Here is a 21,422-nt window from a genome sequence, read left to right as displayed (position 1 = left end):
ATTGTAACCCTTCCTGATAAATAAGACGGGGGATCTGGTAAGAACTGACATAGAGGATGCCGAAGATCTCAACATTTTTTTTGCCTCAGTTTTCACTGGAAACTGATCTTCCCACTTTTCTCAAGTCCTTGAATCTCCAAAAAGATAAAAAAAAAAAAGACTGTATATTCAACTGACATGTTGCCCAAGCAATAGACAAGCCTTCTTGATCAGGATAACACCTCCACAAGGATCAGAGATGATTAATGTTGGAAAGAAGAACATAATATTAAAAAGATTTTAGTAGTAACTTCAGCAACTCCCTACAAAAGGTTTTTCCTCCAGGCATCTGAATAGCAATAGGCATTCCCAGAAGCATCTTGCATCTCAGTATGCATAAATCATCAAAACTCACAATGAGAAGGAAAGAAAGAAAGCAAAACAAGAAAGAGAAGAGATAGCAAGCAAACTCTCCCCCTAAAACCTTAAAGAACAAAGAAGACCTTAAGGCAAAAGAAGCCCAAGTGAGTCCTGGGGAGTTGAAGGGCTGTATGGGAAACCTTCTAGCTAAAGCAGTTCTGCTGGTTTCCAGAGGATGCAGTTCTTCCTTCCGGGGATCAAGAACAAAAGCAAAAGCTTTTTGGAAATGACAGTTCATCATCTGTCTCTTCAGTTTCCATATGTGGAAAGAGTTGTCATTTTCATCTTCCCCATGAGGAATACTCATAGCTGCTAAGAGGAGGAGAAGCAGGAAAGTTAGCTTAAGACAAAAAAAAGGTTTTAAAACTTAAATAATTTTCATGTCTCTTTGTTCCTGAGAATTCAGAAAACAAATGAAGGAATAGAAATCTTCTAGAAACATCCTCTATCTATAAGTACATAGATGCAAACATACAGCACAGCAGAATGGCCAAGGGAACAGCAGAGTCTGAGTAGATATAGACTCCCCTGTAGCATGGTACTGGATCCCAGATGCACCCCGAGTTTGGCACCACCTGCAATTTGCTGAGGGGAGCATTCTGTCTCTTCCTTTAGGTTATCAGTAGAGATGTTAAACAGAGCAGTTACCAGGACAGATTTCTGTGTTATTCCCCTTGTTCTTGGCCTCTAGATCAGGTACAACCAATTAAACATTGCTCTTCACTTGTCAAAACAGCTTTTTACCCATCTGCTTGTCCACCCTTCCAGACCATAATGTCCACACATGGATACCAGGGTATTAAGAGAGCCACTGCTCTCCTTTCATCCAGAAGTGTAGTTACTTTATTAAAAAAGGCCATCAGGCCAGGTGGATCCCATCTTTCCCTACTTATCCTATATCCTTAAAGAGAGTCCCATGGTTTTAAAAAGCCCTGTCAACAAAACAATCACTATGAAGGCCAGGTTGGATGAAGCCTTGTGTGGGATGGTTTAGTGTGAGGTGTCCCTGTCCATGGCAGGGGGGTTGGAACTAGATGATCTTGAGGTCCTTTCCAACCCTAACTATTCTATGATTCTATGATAAAATGCCAGCTGTGGAACTGGCTGTGGACCTGAAGGATTTACTCCATTTTCCCTAAGCTCTTCCCCCTTCCTGACAGGACCAAGGTAAAAACCATCTGGGATGTCACGGTCTTGATCATCACCCTTAGAGCCATGTAGTCACGCCAGAGGCTCTCCAGCTCTTCCTGGCCATATTGTTTGTGCCCATTTGGAGGAGCAATGGGGGTCATAGTCCAAGGGTTGCATGAACCTCAGCAGCCTTTCTGCTGGCCTTTACAACTTAGTTAAGCCCTTTTCCTCACCTTTGGCTGACATAGTTGTGGTCTTGCTTCTTTCCCACAAAGAAAAATTGCTATAAAGCACACCATCTGTAGGGCGACATTTATCTCTTAGGACTCAAATCTAGGCTGCACTTACTTTTTTGTACTGGCATTACCTGCCAGTTCTCCAAAGATACTAAAAATAGAGTACTTCAAATAGAGGTTTTGGGGTGGTTTTGGTTTTGTTTGTTTGTTTTGGTTTGGTTTGGCTTTTTGATTGTTCATTTGGATTTGTTTTTTTCTGTAAGATAAATTTTCATTGACTGAGTTACTGGTTTTTCAGGCAAAATAACAGGTCCACATGACGTAGATGACTGATCACATGGCACATATTTCAGACTTGCAGCAGTACGTCACTGCTCCCGTAAATCCAGTACATTAGCTGAATAGATAGAAATAAACAAACCTGAAAAAGTGTTGAAGACACCATCTGCTCAGAGCCCTTTGACAAAGAAGAAAAAACATCTAAATTCAACAGAAGGAACCACAACAAATAACTCATACAGCCCAGAGAGGGAGAGCACTGCATCATTTGCTCTGTTCTTGGATCTAACTCGTGTGTTGGTGTGTCTTGTAGAGGGAGCTGTGCTGCCTTGTCCCCATGTGTCCAGGAATTTGCCACAGCAGAATTTCAATAAGATTATTAAGATTATTTATCCCTAAAAAATAATCTTCCATTATTCAGCAGCTGCAAAATTTTCCTCAGTAAGTTAACAGCAGGAGATTATTTCTTACCTGTGTAACAGTACCTGTGTTGTACCCTGAATATGCTTCTTAACTTCAGTCAGGGAAGGCAACATTTTTTCTCTTAAATTACCTTAATACTGAAGTCTGCCTAGTTTCTCATTTTGGGAAAGCAGTGTACCCACCCTTAAGGGGTAGAGACCACATACTATCTGTTTACTTCTCTTAAGCTGACTGAAAAACACCCAGAGCCTTCCATAGGGTGAACTTGTCAGCTGAGGATCCAGTTTGTCTGGGACTGAGACTGGTGTTAGTCAGGACAAATGGTCTCTCCTTCCTTTTTATGGGACTGTGGGGGAAGTTTTGTCTCTGAACACCTTGGGTCAATTGTAAGAATTAACATTTCTCAGTTGTGCCCAGACTCCTCAGCCACTGCAGGAGTGTGGGCCCACTAGGGCAGAGTAATGCTCAGCAATTGCTGTCCCCACTCCTTCTGAACACTGAATAACCCCAAAAGCAGCAAGTCATCTTTGAAGACTGCAAAAATGTGCTTGAACCTGGAACAGATGCCCCTGTATTGCATGGGAAAGGTCAATTCAGACTTCAAATCTCTTTGCAGAACTTAAAATCTTCAGTAGAGAACTGACTACTCGGCCTTGTCACTGTTCCTGCTTTCATTAAAGTTAATGACCTCAAGGCAGCACAAAGTCATTGGAAATTTAGTATGTAAGTTGTAAATAATTGCAATGGTTGTTAAGTATGCTGGACAAAAAGTGAATATTTAAATGGATGCCCTGCAGAGAACTGCAACCTCTTCAGTAGCCAGCTGGCCATGCTTGTCAGGAAGGGAAGACAGCAGCTGGGAAGTATTCCTCAGACAATGCCCTCACTACAAAATTCTCTGTGAAGAGCTATAACCTCAGTGATGTCAGCTATCCTCTTTTTTAAGGATTTCTTGTCTTCAGGGTGAAAGATTTGTGGCAAGTAAAAATTGCAGCTCACCAGTGCTAGTTGCTTTACACCAAGGCCAAGCCCTTGGTTTCACAGTCTCGTTCAGCTGAGAACCCAATTAATCCTTGTCAGGGGGCAAGAATGTTTCCTCAGGACACATACAACGCTGCCAAATAAAATAGATGCAGATATTTCTGCTGGGAAAGCACTGGGCAGAGGTGGAGGGGAGACCCAAGTACACACTGTGAGGTTTTATATGATTGATCCTTCCTTGAAGGAGTGGGATCATTAAGAGTGTTCAGTGCTCAGCTTCTGTTTCAGCAGATGTGCATGGCAGAGGTTTTTTGGCTGCTTTTTACCTATGTCCAGTTTGGCTACATGAGAAGGAAGAAGAGCTCAAGGATCAAGAAGTCAACTTGGCATCCATTGTACAGAGATAGGGTTTGATTCAGGGTCTCACTGTGGTTTTACACCATTTATGGACATCTGTAAATCGATGGGTCCGGATGGAATGCACCCACGGGTGCTGAGGGAGCTGGCGGAGGTCATTGCTAGGCCACTTTCCATCATCTTTGGTAAGTCGTGGGAAACGGGCGAGGTGCCTGAGGATTGGCGGATGGCAAAGGTCACACCAATCTATAAGAAGGGCAAGAAGGAGGACCCGGGTAATTATAGACCGGTCAGCCTTACCTCCATCCCTGGAAAGATGATGGAACAACTTATTCTTGACTCCATCACTAGGCATATCAAGGATGAGGGGGTCATTAAGAACAGCCAACATGGTTTTATGAGGGGGAAGTCATGTATGACCAACCTTATAGCCTTCTATGAGGAAGTGACTAGGTGGAGGGATGATGGTAGAGCGGTAGATGTAGTTTTTCTTGATTTCAGTAAGGCATTTGATACTGTCTCCCACAGCATCCTCATAGATAAGCTGAGGAAGTGTGGGCTTGACGATCAAGTAGTGAGGTGGATCGAGAACTGGTTGAAAGGAAGAAGGCAGAGAGTTGTGGTCAATGGCGCAGAATCTAGCTGGAGGTCTGTGACTAGTGGAGTTCCTCAGGGGTCGGTGCTGGGACCGGTGCTGTTTAATATTTTCATCAATGACCTGGATGAGGGAACTGAGTGCACCCTCAGCAAGTTTGCTGATGACACAAAACTGGGAGGAGTGGCTGACACACCAGAGGACTGTGCTGCCATTCAGCGAGACCTGGACAGGCTGGAGAGTTGGGCGGGGAGAAACTTGATGAAATTTAACAAGGGCAAGTGTAGAGTCTTGCATCTGGGGAAGAACAACCCCATGTACCAGCACAGGTTGGGGGTTGACCTGCTGGAAAGTAGTGAAGGGGAAAGGGACCTGGGGGTCCTGGTGGATAGGAGGATGACCATGAGCCAGCAATGTGCTCTTGTGGCCAAGAAGGCAAATGGCATCTTAGGGTGCATTAGAAAGGGTGTGGTTAGTAGGTCAAGAGAGGTTCTCCTCCCCCTCTACTCAGCCTTGGTGAGGCCACATCTGGAATATTGCGTCCAGTTCTGGGCCCCTCTGTTCAAGAAGGACAGGGAATTGCTTGAAGGAGTCCAGCGCAGAGCCACAAAGATGATTAAGGGAGTGGAACATCTCCCTTATGAGGAGAGGCTGAGGGAGCTGGGTCTCTTTAGCTTGCAAAAGAGGAGACTGAGGGGTGACCTCATCAATGTTTACAAATATGTAAAGGGTAGGTGTCAGGATGATGGAGCTAGGCTTTTTTCAGTGATATCCAGTGATAGGACAAGGGGCAATGGGTGTAAACTGAAACATAGGAAGTTCCACGTTAACATCAGGAAGAACTTCTTTACTGTAAGAGTGACAGAGCACTGGAACAGGCTGCCCAGGGGGGTTGTGGAGTCTCCTACACTGGAGATATTCAAGGCCCGCCTGGACAAGTTCCTGTGTGATGTACTGTAGGTTACCCTGCTCTTGCAGGGGGGTTGGACTAGATGATCTTTTTAGGTCCCTTCCAACCCTTGGGATTCTGTGATTTATAGTACACTCCGTTCATAATGCCACTGGGAATATTACAGTATGAAATCAGGAGTTGGGTGGGATTACTCCTGGTATACTCTAGATGATGTCAGAGCAAGTTCAGTAACTGCTTACTGTAATGCTCTGTTTTTAATTGTGGGTGTTTTTGATACTATTTAATGCTCTGAAATCTTTGTTTTCAGGGACTGACACAGGCCCAAGATACAGGGTGTCAAGTAACTTCCATAAACAAAGCCGTAACAAACTTCTCGACACCCTCCTGCTTCGCCAGCACACTCAGATGGCTTGGGAAAGAATCCTTGTTTCACAGAGACATTGTTTAGACTTTTGATTGGTTGCTTTGGTAATTTCAAGTCTTCTGTTACATCATTATTTTTTTTCAGTATCATGTCTGGGCATTGTCTGCTGAGAGGACATCTGTGATATGGAGTGAGGTTCTGCCCAGCACCAATACTTCCAGGTGAAAACAAAAGCTGGTGACATCTGTTTATCGCCACCTAGGATGTGCTAAATTCCTTTCTGACCCTAAATACCCAGCAACTGGCAAACGACCATTGATATTGTGCTCCTGGTATAGCAGACAAACCAGTTTCATGACAGCAAAAGCACATCCTGCTGTGTACCTGTACCCGCTTCAGCTGGGCTCTCAGTGCTCCTCCAGACTGTACTTCCTTTAGAGAATAAAGATTAAGACAACTTCTGGTAGCTCACTCTGAGCATATTAGCATTTTGATTACATTAAACTTGATCTGAAAATGAATAAGTTGTTATTTACAATTGATTTGTGTTTTTCTTGCTAAGGAACGATTTCCCTTATACTCTGACAATATAATGAACCCTCATTTTTAGAACTGGATGATATGGAACACAATGAGAAAAAATGGAAAGGCAGGGTCATATAAAGTCCTAAGAACGGCTTGATAACAATGCTTCTTATGGGGAACATTTTCTCCTCAGAAGGGGAAAGTTGTAAAAGTCTGACCTTTAAGCATCTTTGAGCAATATTATTACGCATAATTTTTCAGTCTTTGTTTTTATGCTTCAGACAAAGGCTTTTTTTTGACAGAATGCATCCCTTTTCCAGTACAGTCTCTACATTTGCAAAGTTCAGTGGTACATTAACGTTTACAGAAAGTTTTTATTATTAATTGAGGAAAAGTTTGAATGCCAAAATCACTGTGGCATTAACTAATTAATATTTTGAAAGCACTCTGAAGATGAAAAGTGCAAAAGGAAAATATATTTTTTATTTTTTTATTAAAATTAGAGTTCCACTGTGACGATTTGCAATTTATCATAATGCCAAAATGGTCCCAACAGAATTCAGCTTAGTCATGCTTTTGCATTCAGACTTCTTCAGTAGGGTCCTCAAACATCACTGGATACTGTCCTGAATTAGGATTATCCTTGACAAAGAGTACAGCATGTAGGAATTCTCCTCCTGGACCAGTAAAGCCAACAGCAACAGAACAAGATATATAAAATTTCCGTAATGACACCTTCATAAAGCATTGCCTTGTCCTTTAGTACTCTGCTTCTGATTGCAGAAGGAAACTGAGTCATCTCTGAGGCTCTCCACACAGTCCTCCAGAACAGGACACAACAGGACAACTAGGAAAACACAGGTTGAGTCAATCAGACAGCAGCATGATCACACTGGTGAGACCCCACAGTGAAGCACGTCTCCAGGACACATCAGGCTGAGTTCAGCCATAGTATTTAGATCAGTAAAGAAATATAACTTGGTTGGGATTTTGTATGTGTGTGGTTTTGGTTTTTGTTTGTTTTATTTTGTTTTTTTTTTTTTTTCCCAAGGAGATTCAACCATTAGTTTCTGAAATGCTTTTTCATTTGATAAAGTTTTTCAGTCGTGTTGCAGAAAGACTCAGATCCAGACTGAGGCAGAAGCCCCAGATTAAGAATTGTAATATCTAAATATGAGAGCCTGGAGAAAGGCTAAAAGTCACATATAATTACTTCAGGCATCTCTGAAAGCCTTCGGAAGGTAATTTAGACCAATTAACTAAACAGCTACCTGTCTTCACTGATTCTGTGGGAAAAGTCAGCTTTTAGCTGCCGCTACAGAGCCAAGGAAGCCCTCCAAAGCAGTCAGTGCAAATGTCATCTGCAAATGAAAATACTCACCCAAGATGAATATGGTCCATGATCTGAAATGCTATTTTCTAGGAAATGTTTGTGCATTGCTAACAAAAAGAAAGTCACAGTCCTGGAGGAGGCCAAGGCATTAAAGCATTAGGTTATTATGATAAAGGAAGGTAGCATGTGAAATGATTTGACAAATGATGGTATGAAAGGCCAGGTTGGATGAAGCCTTGTGTTGGATGGTTTAGTGAGAGGTTTAGTGAGAGGTGTCCCTGTCCATGGCAGGGGGGTTGGAACTAGATGATCTTGAGGTCCTTTCCAACCCTAACCATTCTATGATTCTATGAAAGAGATGGTATGAAATTATTCCCATTCTCTCTGGGAGAGAATGGGAATTAAAACATATAGGTAATATATTTGGTATTGGGCATGACAACAGGTAGAAACCCAGGGAATAATCAGTTCCATACTATCACAGAATCACAGAATCACAGAATCACAGAATCACAGAATCCCAAGGGTTGGAAGGGACCTCAAAAGATCATCTGGTCCAACCCCCCCGCAAGAGCAGGGTAACCTACAGTACATCACACAGGAACTTGTCCAGGCGGGCCTTGAATATCTCCAGTGTAGGAGACTCCACAACCCCCCTGGGCAACCTGTTCCAGTGCTCTGTCACTCTTACAGTAAAGAAGTTCTTCCTGATGTTAACGTGGAACTTCCTATGCTCCAGTTTACACCCATTGCCCCTTGTCCTATCACTGGATATCACTGAAAAAAGCCTAGCTCCATCATCCTGACACCTACCCTTTACATATTTGTAAACATTGATGAGGTCACCCCTCAGTCTCCTCTTCTCCAAGCTAAAGAGACCCAGCTCCCTCAGCCTCTCCTCATAAGGGAGATGTTCCACTCCCTTAATCATCTTTGTGGCTCTGCGCTGGACTCCTTCAAGCAATTCCCTGTCCTTCTTGAATTGAGGGGCCCAGAACTGGACACAATATTCCAGATGCGGCCTCACCAAGGCTGAGTAGAGGGGGAGGAGAACCTCTCTTGACCTACTAACCACTCCCTTTCTAATGCACCCTAAGATGCCATTTGCCTTCTTGGCCACAAGAGCACATTGCTGGCTCATGGTCATCCTCCTATCCACCAGGACCCCCAGGTCCCTTTCCCGTTCACTACTTTCCAGCAGGTCAACCCCCAACCTGTACTGGTACATGGGGTTGTTCTTCCCCAGATGCAAGACTCTACACTTGCCCTTGTTAAATTTCATCAAGTTTCTCCCCGCCCAACTCTCCAGCCTGTCCAGGTCTCGCTGAATGGCAGCACAGTCCTCTGGTGTGTCAGCCACTCCTCCCAGTTTTGTGTCATCAGCAAACTTGCTGAGGGTGCACTCAGTTCCCTCATCCAGGTCATTGATGAAAATATTAAACAGCACCGGTCCCAGCACCGACCCCTGAGGAACTCCACTAGTCACAGACCTCCAGCTAGATTCTGCGCCATTGACCACAACTCTCTGCCTTCTTCCTTTCAACCAGTTCTCGATCCACCTCACTACTTGATCGTCAAGCCCACACTTCCTTAGCTTATCTATGAGGATGCTGTGGGAGACAGTATCAAATGCCTTACTGAAATCAAGAAAAACTACATCTACCGCTCTACCATCATCCCTCCACCTAGTCACTTCCTCATAGAAGGCTATAAGGTTGGTCATACATGACTTCCCCCTCATAAAACCATGTTGGCTGTTCTTAATGACCCCCTCATCCTTGATATGCCTAGTGATGGAGTCAAGAATAAGTTGTTCCATCACCTTTCCAGGGATGGAGGTAAGGCTGACCGGTCTATAATTACCCGGGTCCTCCTTCTTGCCCTTCTTATAGATTGGTGTGACCTTTGCCATCCGCCAATCCTCAGGCACCTCGCCCGTTTCCCACGACTTTCCAAAGATGATGGAAAGTGGCCTAGCAATGACCTCCGCCAGCTCCCTCAGCACCCGTGGGTGCATTCCATCCGGACCCATCGATTTACAGATGTCCAGATTGCATAGCTGATCCCTAACCCAATCCTCATCTACCAAAGCAAACTCCTCCTTTGTCCTGACTCCTTCTGGGGCTATAGAAATCCGGGGCCCTCGGGGAGAGTCTGCAGGAGTAAAGACAGAGGCAAAGAAGGCATTCAGCACCTCTGCCTTCTTTATATCCTCTGTCTCCAGGGTACCCACTTCGTTCAGCAGTGGGCCTATATTGCCTCTTGTGTTAGTTTTATTTGCTATGTATTTGAAGAAGCCCTTTCTATTGTCTTTAACCCGACTAGCAAGATTGAGTTCCAAGGAGGCCTTAGCTGTCCTAATTGCCTCCCTACATCCTCTAACAACTGTCCTATATTCCTCCCAAGCGGCCAGCCCCTCCTTCCATAATCCATAGATTCTCCTTTTCCACTTGAGTTTGCCCAGCAGCTCCTTGTTTAACCACGCCGGTCTCCTAGATCCCTTACTTGACTTCCTACTCATTGGGACGCTCCGATCCTGAGCTTGGAAGAAGCGGTCCTTGAATGCTAACCAACTATCTTGAGCCCCTTTACCGCCTAGTACACTTTCCCATGAGACTTCCCTTAGCAGTTGACTGAAGAGGCCAAAGTTGGCCCTTCGGAAATCCAGAACTGTGGCTTTGCTAGCTATTCTATTCCTCCCACACAGGATCCTAAACTCCACCATCTCATGGTCACTGCAGCCAAGGCTGCCATTGACCGTCACCACTTCGACCAAACCCTCCTTGTTGGCGAGTACTAAATCTAGCAGCGCTGCTCCCCTAGTTGGCACGTCCACCATTTGCATTAAGAAATTATCATCAATGCACTCGAGGAACCTCCTAGACTGTGAATGACTGGCTGTGTGAGTCTTCCAGCAAATATCGGGGTAATTAAAGTCCCCCACGACGACTAAGGCATGTAGTCGCGAGGCTACTTCCAGTTGCCTGTAGAAAGCCTCATCAACTCCTTCGTCCTGATCAGGAGGTCTGTAATAGACCCCCACAACTGTATCACCCGTGCCAGTCAGCCCCTTGATTCGTACCCACAGACATTCCACTTGCTCCTCATCCGACCCCGGACAGAACTCAATACATTCTAGTTGCTCTCTCACGTAAAGAGCCACTCCACCACCTCGCTTCGCTGACCTATCTTTCCTAAAAAGGACATAGCCATCCATGACCACATTCCAGTCAAGTAGATAGTTATTAAATGTAACCCATAAGCTGTTTTATAGACCAAATAGGGGCTACATATGTCTCTGTGGACAGATTAGATACTGTCTTTAGGCTCTGGTTAGCTAGTTCTGTGAGATCAGAGAACTACACCAGACGTACTGCAGGGACCACAGCAACGGACAGGAGGAACTGTAAATGCCTGGGATGGGGAAAAGGACAGCAGGATCCATCCCAGAGGGATCAGAGCCAGAGGACGAGCACTTGTTCTGAGTGGTGTCAGAACGCTTTGGAAGGAGGAGGTCATTGTTTCCGTTTTAACTTGGCTTGTTACAAGAGCTCTTGAATCTAATGATAAAGCATGAGATCTAGTGACTGGAAAGTGAAATTAGATAAATTCAGAGAATAGATAAGGTGCCATTTTCCAGAAGGAGGGTAGGCATTCCTGGGCAGCTCCCTGAAGCTCCTGGTTCATATCCACCACCGATGCAATAGGCTGTCAGGAAGCTGTGCTTCGCAGCAGTGAAGTCAGAGCAGGTCTCTCTTCTACAGGCTGTCACACTAAATGATCCGTCCTTTCAGTAGCTAGAACTTAAATTACTGTTTTCCGACATCTCCACATCATTAGTAATGCCTTCCTCAGATCTTCTCTTTACAATTTCCTTCCATTCCTGATCACAAACTGCCTAAGGAACCACCTGGACAATAAACTCTGTGGTGGAGGTTTTTGAATCTCCCTCCATATATATCCCAGGAAATTTTCAGAAAACCAACTGTCCAAAATCCTTAGTCACCTTTGAATTTCTCAGCATATATTTTTAAGTGCCATGAAGTTTGTAAGCGTTCACTACTAAGAAGCACTTTGTCTATCTGGTAACAAAGCTGCGTTACTAGAGAAGCTTTAATAATAACTTCTGACTTTCCTTTCCCTCTTTTTAATCACCACCTTTAAAGAACTCTTCCAGAAAATGTGTTACTTACTGCAGTAATAAAGGAAGTGAAACACCACTGCAATTTAATAGTGGCCAAAGAGGAATGAGCTGTTTTAATGTGTTGTTAAGCACCAGTATTGTTCTTAACCTTTAGAAAAATCCAGTTATCTGCAATTATGTATAGCAAATCACATAAGCCAGCAGGACTAGACTAACAACTGGCCTACCAAGGATCCCCAAAGGGGGTCTCTCAGTCTCTGATGCAGTAAATTAAAAACTGCATTCCTTACATCTGTTTGCTGACCATTAAGTTTTCATTCATGATCATCATTCTTCTGGAAACAGTTTCTTACTGACACGGTAAGTAAGCATGACTACTGGAATTTTCATCAGTGTCTTGTGCATTGCAATGCATTGAAATGGCTGCTAAAAACAGTTTTTCAGAAGACACTGCATAAAATTAATAAACAAGAAGAGATCAGAGAGGTTGTGCAGATTCTTTCAAAGTAGATGTTTGAAGAAATGAGATTTGCTGCTAAATTTTGCTGATAAAAGTATCTTGTCAAAGCTTGATACCTAATGCTTCTTTTTATCCATCAAAACTATATTTAAGAATTAAATCTTTCATTGTGGTTCTGTGCTGCAGAGGATGGCATATAACTCAGAGCTCTGCTACCTAGCCTGCCAGGGGCTAAATTCCCTTGCAAAAGTAGTTATCTGTAGTTCTATAATAAAGCACTGTTCTCCTGAAAAGCGAGTATGACAAAGCTTCCCTTATTTTAGGTCTTCAAAATTTTAATTGTACGTACACAAGAATATAAGGTTAAGAATTCATTATAAAAAATGTTTGAGATTATTAAACTAAAACCAAAAGGTGTAATACAGGATAATTCCATATGTTACCTGTCAGTACTGTGGTGATTCTCTGAGCTGCAGCTAAAATAGCTGGCTTGGAGGTTGTCTTGTGGATTTTGAAAGTCGGTGCAGAAGCTCAACCCTGCAGAAACTGCTCTGGTTTAGATCTAGAAGCAACATCCATCCTTACTTCTGAGAAAGCTCAGATTTACCTGTGAAGGTACACTGTGGGAAAGATAAGGACAAGCAGAACGCAAATAGACTAAATATTCAGGTACTTTGTCAAGGAGAAAAGCTGCATGACCTACAACTTCATCTCACTTTCTGACTCTTCTCATTGAATAAGACTGCAGTGGTGTTTTAACATTTACAAGTTAACAAGTGATGAGCATTCCAAGTTTTTATAAAATAAGAGAAGGTTGAGATTAAATGGTCTGACACATAACAGGTATCACTACCCACCTTCTGAGTCACATTGGACACCTTTAGCTCTGCATAAGGAGACTCTGCAAGAAGGGTATGCACATCTATGAGTATGAAGCAATTATTTATTGGCTAACAAACACAAAAGGTAGCTGGGATTTAAGGAGGGTGACACTAAACACTCCACAAGGCACCCCAGAGATTTCGTTGGTGGGGCAGAGGGGAACCATTAGCCCCGGCAGCTCCCAGGCTTGGTGCTCAGATTTTGCCATCTTGTGTTGACCCAAAACCTTATGTCCAGGCACTTCAGACTGGTGATACAGTTGGCTGAGTCTCTTGATGGAGGGAGGCTGCAGAGGGGCTTACAGAGGGAGGGTTTACCTATGGAGCATGGAGCAGCAGTAAGATGGCTACAGAATCACTGTCCATAGCCTCTTTCCCTGTCCTTTTCCCTAGGTAAGTCCATATGTAATATTCCTTGCAGTAGCAAGACTGTGAACTTTACTATTAATTATTAAAATTCATATTTTCTGATTATGCCATAACTGCAGAATTATTACAGGTATTAAAATGTTTATTTAATGTAACAATCCTTGCAAGTATCTAGTTTCCCAGACTGTGAGACCTGAGGCATTCTGAGGCTGGCAGAAAGAGCAGGAGAGGTGTTATTTAACCATAACAGTTCTGATCACAGGAGACAAACCTCCTTCTCATCACTAGCACAGTTGAACTTCATGTTCTTCAGATATTTATATGGATGGAGCTCTCATTTGTTCTTGCCTGACTTTGAAAAATACTTGCAGCCTCCTACAAAGTAGTGCATTCTATTACCAGAGTTTTTCCCACTGTAACTCCCTAAGGCATCTTATTATGGAAGTAGGTATATTGAATGAGTCTTCCAGAAATCAGGCTCAAAACGAATGAGAGACTTTTGTTGCAGGTGGTATTGCAGTTGAGAGGCAGAATTCACTGCAAGTTACAGACAGTAAAAACTTGTGTGGCTTCAAGGAGAGGCTGGAAAAGTTCACAGAAAGGAAATAAACCAGGAGTTGCAAATTTCATAGAATCATTGAATCATAGAATAGTTTAGGTTGGAAAGGACCTTAAAGCTCATCTAGCTCCAACACCCTACCACAGGCAGCAAAACAAGGTTGCTCAAAGTCCACTAAACAGAGTTGCTCAAAGTCCTGCCTGGCTTGGCCTTGAACACTGCCAGAGATGGGGCAACCACAACCATTTCATAGGAAACACTCCCAGCTCGGGAAGTGCTTCAGTGCAGGTACTAATGGGCTGGGAGAATCATCAATAAAATACCACGTAAGTTTGTCCTGCTCCCACTACAGGAAAGCAGATAATTTGACCCACTATGGCCATTCTTCTGTAAAATAACCATAAACACACCTACTTGATTAATGGTGAAGTAGCAATCATCATTGTATATGCTCCACTTTTCATGAACTTTTTAACAAAGGTGAAAAAAAAGACTGAAGAGGAAATGTTTATGCAAAGCATATAATAGGTTTTTATCTGGTTAAAGGTATAGACCATTAAGATATTTAACTTTCTGATTTCTGTGGCTAATGTCAGTATTTGTAATGATATGTTCTACATCTTTTTATGCTAGGCCATCACTGCGGTCTCCATTTGTGATCTTATTAATCTCAGGTTCTTGTTTAATTGTGGATAAAGTTGATGCTCAATTTGTTTCAGTTGAAACAGCACAGACAAAAGTCATCGTGAGCCTCAGATCTGGGCCTGTCATTCATAGACAGCTCTGACGTTTCTTTTTTTCTTCCTGCACACTCTGCAGCCTGCAGAGACCTGGGGAAATAGCATGGTGCTGCTCAGCTCTGCCAGTCTGGCTCCCAAAATCTGACCTTGACAGGAAGAAAAAAGGGAAACTAAAACTTATGCGCATCACCAGACCTGGGGATAACCTGAATCAAAAGACAAAGATGTTAGTGAATGCATTGCATAATTAAGTGCTAGCAGAGTTCAAATCTAAAATAAGTAGGGGCCAGAAGCTGACAAAAACTATTAAACCAGCAATTCTGAAACAGGTGACTTTGCTGTATATGCAGCATATGATGATGTGCATACACCAGTGCAAGTCCTGTGAACTGTCCTCAAATGTCAGTCAAAAATGAACCTTCACAAGTTGAGTAAGAAATTGCATAAAAATAGATTTAAGTAAAACAACAATGAAATGTTTGGAAATGCATTTAATGAGGCAGTTTCTGAGTATAGCATAAAACAAAGATTATATAATGGGTGTCCAGATCATAGTCAAATTCTTCTCACAATTCTGAGTCATATAGCCTGCTGTCCTTTTGAATTGTCACTTGAACAAAAGCATCTTAAATGAACTAATTTGGTAACTTACCTCATTTGCCTTTCTTTGGGAAGCATTCTTTTCCTCCAAAAATCTCTAACAACTGGCTAAAATGAGAGACAAATATAAGTGAAATGCCAGTAAGAAAGACAATTATGTTTTTCCATGAGCTGAAACTTTGTGATGTCTATTTCAAGCACAGTCACTACGTACACCACTTAACCCAGATGTTCAGCTCAGCATTTAGAGAAAAGTCATGGAAATGATATTTTTTATCAGTCTTTGAAAATCCAAACCTGCACCTGCATCACAGCTACAACACAGCGCAATGTTATGAAAGAACACCCAAAGTGTCTTGGCTATCAGAAGCCGTACAACTGGCCTAGCGTGACTCCTCCCTGAAACATCATACTCTGCTTACAGCATTTGTCCTTCCTTCAGTCCCCAGATTTAACTCTCCAAAGGCTAAGCCGCATATATCGCTGTGCCAGATTGAATAAACTGAAGAATAGAAAAAACCCAAAGTTAAAATTTAGGCTCATGATACAGTTTGAAAGAGGGACTGTCCTCGTGGCAGATCAGCGCCTCCTAAGCAGTGAGTCCAAGCTTGACTCCACTGTAGACACCCTTGCCAAATTGCAGAGCAAGTTGTTTCATCTTTGGGTACCTCCTCTCCTTGCCCACATGAGGATTAATGCAATTATTTGCTCTTCTCTGACCACCGTGTCTAGAAATATGCTGAGGCCAGAAGCACTCTTGCGCTGTGCTCATGTTTACCACACTGGTGCTGAAGTCTCAGCAAGAGACTCCTAGTGCTATGTAGCATGAATAGATAAAAAATAACTAGCATCTCTAATGAGAGACTTCTTCAAAAGTCTACAGAGGCTGCCAGGTTGATCTATTCCTGTGTGCCTGTCTGAACAGATGTGTGCCTATTAACCTACCTGTTTTTTTTTTCTTGCATTCATAGGCAACCCGTGATTGTATTTCATTTTCAAACAGCATTTTGTTATTCTCGAGGATTTCTTTTCTTAGCAATCACCTAGATTAAGACAGGCACTTAAAGAGAATTTAGTAAGGCTGTCTTCATTACCCAGCCTGCATACATTCATGTTTCCAGCATTCAGAAAAGGTCTAACAGATGGAGGCATGTAGGAAAATATCATGAAACCCTGAACCTCAATGGGATTTTCAGAGGGTAGGTTTTAAAAACTCACATAAATACATAGAGGATTATTTGACAACATTATAAACCATAAAAAGAGCTACAGAAAAACTGAGAAGTAGCAATATTCTCAAACACTGTTTCCATCACTCTATTTTAACATGAAACAAGATTTAAAGACATAGCATTGGTAGTCATGCTATTCTGCAGCATCTCTATTGTCTCTCCCTCTCTCTCTCTCTCTCTCTCTCTCTCTTTCTTTTTGGCATTTATGAATATTTCACATTTTCCATAAGGCTGTAGATCAAGTCAGTGAGTTGCAATTCTCAAAGACTTAAAAACCATGAGGCAAAAATATCTTACAAGACATATTTATTAATCTCTTCATTTTAAATAAAAACCAGTTGATTTCCTGAGTCCCACTCATGGTTTTTGGATACTTACAATGCTTTGCTATTGATCTGACCTGTTTTGTAATTCTGCAGGAGCTGTAGCTACAACCCTGGCGTGCAGCTGACCTGTACTAAATTACTCAAGTCCAGTTGCAGAAAAATAAGTAAAATTTTTTTATCAAGCAAAAAATGAAAGTTAGTCAAAGCAGAGGTGTGGGAATCGCTGGGAGACGAGCTCATCAGATGATGACCAACAAGTCTCATTTATTGCTAAGCAGATGGATACTTATATACCTTGCTTGCATGCTTATAGTTTGGTTACAGAGAGATCATTGGCTTACAGCTTTTACACGTTACAAGATCATTGGTTTGTAGCTTCTACATTTTTGCAGCTACACCGTGCACCCCCCCACCATCCTCCTTCTCATGCACTTATCACTTAGTGGCCTTGGCTGTGATTGGTCATAGTATGTTGCTGTTTGCCGGTGTCCTTCATTCCCTCATTATCTGGCGTGAGAGGTTTGCACCATCTTCTACACAGATGTCTTGTTTCAGCTCGTTGATGGGAGCGTGACCTTTTGACCTTTTTCGACAAGCCAATCCTCCACACAGAGGACAGGTGGAGAGCCACTAAGAACACAGACAGTTTAATACATGTGTTAATATTAGGGTTACTCTTACTATTACCTAAAAGCAATCTGAAACACAGGTAAATAACACAGTAATAAATAGAACAATAATATATCAATGAGAAGGACAGAGATCAAATGCGAAAGGTCTTCAGAGACATCTGTGGTAGTAGAAAAAAAAGAAAAAGAAGTTGATTTGATAAAACACTTGCTAATATAAAAAGGAGAAGTGAGCTTTGAGGGTGCAATTAATCTTGCTTAATTTCAGCCATTTAAACCATTCAAAACTTCAACTATTTAAACTTTAAGCATCTCATTTCAAGATAATTGTCTAGTTTCCTATGTAGTCAGTGGACAGAAATATGTTACAGCCAAATTTAATTCATCTCACCTATTTTGAACAATGCTTTAGGGTAGGCTAATTTGGAGAAGCTTTGGTCTCTTTTCACAATAAGAAAAGATGGGACCACTGCCTTACCAAACATATATATTTTGGACAATTAAGATTAGCTGAGATGAACTGCACTCTCACATAGAAGAAAATTCTGGAAAAAAAAAAAAGCCAATACATATTTAAGAATTATAAAACCAAGAAAAACAAGTTAATGATACATAGATCTGAACAACCTGATCTGGTTGAAGATGTCCCTGCTCATTGCAGGGGGGCTGGACTAGATGACCTTTGAAGATCCCTTCCAACCCAAACTATTTGATGATTCTATGACATAAATTCATAGGTTGGATGAAGCCTTGGGTGGGATGGTTTAGTGTGAGGTGTCCCTGCCTATGGCAGGGGGGTTGGAACTAGATGATCTTGAGGTCCTTTCCAACCCTAACTATTCTATGATTCTAATAAAAATTTAAATGGCATTTGAAGACCCCTGTGTTTTACCACCATCGTATACATCTAACTGGAAGGAAAGAAGCTCCTAAATCAGTAACACCAGTCCCCTGCTTGGATAGTATCATCATTGTATCATCTTTTCCAGAAGATTATTGAGCTCCATCCTGAAACTGGTTGGATGTGGTTATAATTAGAAACAGACGCATACTGCTGCAATTTTCCTTTCAGAGACCGTTATAAAACAGTAGGGCAGTTTCCTTGGGAATTATACATATTTGCATCTAGGGTATTCCTACAGGTGTGAAATGGAGTGCGGTTTGTAAATCAATCAATTGACAGATCCCCAAGATAGTCAGTTCACATGGGAAAGTGTAATCTTGAAGCTAACTTGCTTTGAAACGAGTTGACTCTCAGTGTGGTCCTGCCCATAAGCAAACCAAATAACTGCACCTTGCCCTGAGCTGACTCACATTTGGTACCTGGGCGTCTGCCCTGGATAACCCTAAATACTTAGGTCTAGAAACAGGATGTATGAGGCCATGCATAAACACAGCCGTAAAGTCATCCTAGACCATGGGGACACTTTCTTTGTCAACATGACCCTGGCTTTTTTTGCAGGATGAATTTGGATTATTCACAGAATCATAGAATCATAGAATAGTTAGGGTTGGAAAGGACCTCAAGATCATCTAGTTCCAACCCCCCTGTCATGGGCAGGGAGACCTCACAATAAGCCATCCCACACAAGGCTTCATCCAACCTGGCCTTGAACACTGCCAGGGATGGAGCACTCACAACCTCCCTGGGCAACCCATTCCAGTGCCTCACCACCCTAACAGGAAAGAATTTCCTCCTTATATCCAGTCTAAATGATCTGTTCTAATACTGACTTTTCAGAAGTTTGCCTTAGCATGCTCGATTGACAGTGAAAAGGGAAACATTAGTCACAAGCTGAACAGAAGTTATTTACTCTGAATTTGTTGTGTAAATGTGCTGTCTATTCAGATTAGCTGTATTGTAATTGCCTCTAATTCAGTGTTTCATCTGTTTGCAAAACCATGTTCATTCTAACAGACTATTTAATCAGTTTCAGGGAGGGATGTATATAAAAATATTTCTGTTCATCCAAAGAAATAGAACTTCATAATCAATTACTTTCTTACTTTGTTAACAAGAAGTTGCCAAGTACAAAGGAGATTATCCAGTAGTGTGTATATGTATATACTGCTGGATGACTCTCGCCCGTGACAACTTTCCAAGTTTAGAAATTAATGCATTTTACAGATTATAAGGAAAATAATTCCAAAAATAACAAAGCACCGATTTGTAGCCTGAACTGTTAATCAATCACCTTCATATTTAAGAGGCACAAAATACAAAGTATGTATATTGTTGACACAGCAAGTTTGGATCAGGTTATAAAAAATCCTGAATATGAATAAAACAAGCAAGCTAGTAATAAAGCCCTTTCAATAAACTGTTGTTTTCTCTCCCAACAGTCTTATCTTAACAACCGCAGGATTTTCAATTATGTTAATTATCCATTCCTTTGGCTTTAACCCCTTCTCAGTCTCTGAGAAAGGGCACATAGCTTGAAAAGGAAATTTTTTCAGAAAAACCCACGTAACATTACTGGGGGATATAAAACACCCCATAATCCATTAGACACCTGTATTGCTAGAGAGGATGTAGTCCTGCTATAAAAAGCCCAGAAAACCTGGTAAAGAAAGAAATCCAATCCCCCTTCCTATCTACAGATGAAATTTACTGTCCTGGTTGCAAGCTTTGCTTGGCACGAGGGTTAGGGCTAAAGAATGTGACAGACTTGACAGGGAGTAGCTTACTGGATATTAATTGTCCCCTGCGGATAGAAAGATCAATTATTTCTGTTTATTGTCTTTGACAATGGGGATTGATCCTCTAAATTTCTGAACATATCATGTTAGGACTGGGACTGTAATTATGGCTGAACTATTTCATGCTTTGGGAAGATACAGGTCTGAGAACACTAGACAGCTTTTAGAGAAAGGAGGTGATTGGTACTGGTGTTCATATTGTACTCCATGGTCTTTTACTACACTATGATACTCATACACATTAATTTAGTCATTATGGGTTAGGCTTAAGGAAGGTCCAGACAGGCAGCAGATTGTGGGTCACAAACTGATTCGCTGACAGGAGATGGAGTGGGTTCTTTCAGTGTTAAATGTCCTTTTACAACTCCAGTACCTCTGGGCTTCAGAGCACATAGATATAGTGTTAGGCAGTTATTGGTGAGAAATCTCATCTAGGGAGCTAGTATATTGTGTATCTCATCCATGTCTGAATGCAAAAAAAAAAAAAAAGAACTGAGGCTGTTGTAAAAGACCATGGATTACCAGTTAAAAGGACCAATTCTTACCCTTAAAAGCTGAATAATATCTTTAATCCACTATCTTCTTAGCCCATTATGCTTCCCATGGTCTTAAATATATCTCATTTTTGTGATATACAATCCAGACAAACCAATCCAAGTGAAAATGACCTGAAATCCTGTGAAGAAAGCAGAGGAAAGAGGTAATAAATGAGAGCATCTGGCTGGAGTGGTCATGCCTGTTCTGAGGGAAGAAATCACTATGCAGCACCTCTGGGCAGAGGCTGGGGCAAAATGCTACAGACAGCAACAAAGGGGTGCAAGAGTGGGTAAGGACTGGGTGAGGTCTGTTTTCTGCCAACCCCTGTGCTGGAATACTGTGCCTATAAAGGATACTATTCTCTCTCACTATTCACCTCACAAAGCAAGCTGAAAAATAACAGTAAGAGTCATCTATTGACTTTCCTGTCTCTGATCATTGCCACTGATAGAGAATTTTCTAGTGCTTTGCCTAGATGTCTAAAGACAATCCGACTGAAATTCAGGGTTGAAATAGTCTTCAGTAACTGGGTGAATAAGAAGTATAAATACAGAATCTCATTTGTGTGCACCAGAAGAATAATTCATATTTTGCACTGTCTTCACTCCAGAATTTGTATTTTTAAAGATTTAATAAAAAAATAATAATAGTTTCATATATTTTTTCATTTTAACATTTTCCATGTAAGTTATGTTTAATTCAGATGTTC

At 41.8% G+C, this 21,422-nt stretch overlaps 1 long non-coding RNA gene across 1 annotated transcript in view; it reads right to left on the bottom strand.

Annotated features, from left to right (window-relative positions):
* Positions 1-6,664: 6,664 nt before the first annotated feature.
* The window catches only part of LOC136013994 (uncharacterized), a 39,721-nt gene continuing 24,963 nt past the window's right edge, over positions 6,665-21,422 (bottom strand). The window contains exons 2-6 of the long non-coding RNA XR_010612473.1: positions 20,722-20,852; positions 16,235-17,477; positions 15,342-15,397; positions 12,584-12,760; positions 6,665-7,050 (exon numbers count right to left, since the gene is read on the bottom strand). This is a non-coding gene — a long non-coding RNA (uncharacterized LOC136013994). The remainder of the gene's footprint in view (positions 7,051-12,583; positions 12,761-15,341; positions 15,398-16,234; positions 17,478-20,721; positions 20,853-21,422) is intronic.

This window comes from Lathamus discolor, chromosome 4 (assembly GCF_037157495.1).
Source record: "Lathamus discolor isolate bLatDis1 chromosome 4, bLatDis1.hap1, whole genome shotgun sequence".
Taxonomy (NCBI): Eukaryota; Metazoa; Chordata; class Aves; order Psittaciformes; family Psittacidae; genus Lathamus; species Lathamus discolor.
This window is presented reverse-complemented; position numbering and strand designations above follow the sequence as displayed.